The sequence below is a fragment of the Bidens hawaiensis genome, unplaced genomic scaffold (genome assembly GCF_021521415.1).
Source record: "Bidens hawaiensis isolate Kalapana, Puna unplaced genomic scaffold, B.hawaiensis_p1.1 tig00003141_1, whole genome shotgun sequence".
Lineage (NCBI taxonomy): Eukaryota > Viridiplantae > Streptophyta > Magnoliopsida > Asterales > Asteraceae > Bidens > Bidens hawaiensis.
Window position 1 is genome coordinate 2446628 of NW_027491170.1, and position 2329 is coordinate 2448956.

The 2329-nt window shown below is 34.6% G+C and overlaps 1 pseudogene; it reads left to right on the plus strand.

Annotated features, from left to right (window-relative positions):
- Positions 1–436: 436 nt before the first annotated feature.
- LOC143622436 (malonyl-coenzyme A:anthocyanin 3-O-glucoside-6''-O-malonyltransferase pseudogene) lies at positions 437–1983 on the plus strand (annotated as a pseudogene).
- The last annotated feature ends 346 nt before the right edge of the window (positions 1984–2329 follow it).

Genomic DNA, 2329 nt, shown 5'->3' on the forward strand with positions numbered 1-2329 from the left:
CTGGAGATTGGCGTTTGCCTACCGACTACCAAGATGGAGTCTTTTGTTCGTATCTTTGAGGATGGATTAAAAGCATACATCTTGATGCATCATGCGTCATATTATAATAATCGGCTTCCCCTTTTTGTATTTTGTGTTGGTTATTGAATAAAAAGAGTATGTGACTTAATCGCCGTCCATTTTGATTTCTTTATTTGAAACTTCTTTCTTATTCAATAATAAAATAATGCTAACTTTGTAACCTTGTAGACATCGTTAAGTCCAATGATGTAAACAACGTTAAATGACTATAAGAAAAGTTAAAACTATCTTTAAACTTTCATTCATATACAATAAATAGATTAAGTCTAACAAAAAACGAAGTAACGCCACTTGGAAGATTTTTGTACTAAAAAAATAAGACAAAAGGAAAATAACAAATATAAATGTCAATTCGAGAACTATATAATTCCTATCCATTCCATCTTTAAAATTACCCTAATTAAGAAGATTGTATGTAGGAGCAACAAAAGATCATGGCTTCCTTTCCAATCTTGACTGTCCTTGAAGAGTCCCAAGTATCTCCACCGGCGGCTACCATAGGCGAAAGGTTGTTGCCACTCACCTACTTTGACTTCATGTGGCTACGGCAACCTCCTATTCACTATCTATTCTCTTATGACTTGTCTATTACGAAAACTCACTTTATTGAAACTATTATTCCAAATCTCAAACACTCGTTATCAATCACACTTCAACATTTGTTTCCTTTCGCTGGTAACTTGTTTGTGTATCGTAGTTCTACCCAAAATCCGTTATGTTGAAGGTGATTCTGTCCAGGTTACTTTTGCAGAATGTAACCTTGATTTCCATGAACTAACTGGAAACCATCCACAAGATTGTGGACTGTCTTACGATCTTATACCTTTATTGGGCGAGGCTGATAAAACTTCAGATTTCACAAAAATCCCAGTCTTCTCTGTTCAAGTGACACTCTTTCAAAACTCCGGAATCTCTATTGGAATGACAAATCATCATTGTCTGGGTGATGCTAGCACCAGGTATTATTTCTTGAAAGCGTGGACATCAATTGCTAGATTTGGTACAGATGAGTCATTTCTAGCTAAAGACACCTTGCCATTTTATGATAGAGTAATCAATAACCCTAAACTAGATAAAAGTCATCTAAAGCGTGGGAATGTTGAAAACTTTAAAGAAGAGTATGAAAATCCGAAACTATGTCGGCCTACAAATAAAGTTCGAGCAACCTTTATATTGCCTCGGACTGTGCTCAATAAGTTAAAAAGTTTGGTTTCAACCCAACTACCAGCATTAGCATATGTATCATCTTTTACGGTAGCATGTGCTTATATATGGAGTTGTAGAGCGAATGCTCGTGAGGATGAGATGCAACTATTTAGTTTCACCATTGATTGTAGGTCACGTATGAATCCCGCAATCCCATCAGCCTATTTTGGAAACTGTGTTGGATGGTGTGCAATGGTAGAAAACACAACACACTTAACAGGAAAAGAAGGGTTCATAAACGCTGCAAAATTGATAGGAGAAAGTCTACATAAGACTTTGACTGATAAAGATGGAGTCGTTAAAGAAATAGAATCGTATACAGATTTGTTTTCCAAAGGGATCCCAACAATAATGTACGGGGTTGCTGGAACACCCAAACTCAAGTTTTATGACATGGATTTTGGGTGGTGTAAGCCCAAAAAGATTGAAACAGTTTCCATTGATTATAACGAGTCGATATCCATGAATGCTTGCAAAGAAAAGAACGAAGATCTAGAGATTGGGGTTTGCCTTCCAACTAAAGAGATGGAGTCCTTTGTTCGTACCTTCGAAGATGGGTTGGAAGCATACATCTAGATGCATCGTATTATAACAATGCTTGTTAATTTGGTGGCTTGTGATGTTTACATTTGTTCTAAACTTTTAATTTAAATTGATCACATCGTACCCTTTCATTCGTTTAATGTTAGAATGTATGAGCAGTTAATTATGATAATAATACTAGGTTAGAACCTGTGTAATACACGGGCTGGTAAAAAATAATATTAAACAAATATTTCAAGTCACAAGTTATTTTGTTATTTGAAAATTTTTGATACATCATGAGATAATAAAATATAATTTGTGATCTTACTGGTTTCGTAGAGATGTAATTACAAATTTTGTGCTCTTACATAAGCCACCTTTTTATCAGTATTTCTTGATAGCATGACGGGGACACTAACTTTTAAGACCAACTCGTATATTTTTCCCGAAAATTTTATTGTGTAAATTAAAATTTTGAAGTTAAAATACAAAAGGTTTAATGAAATATAATTATTGT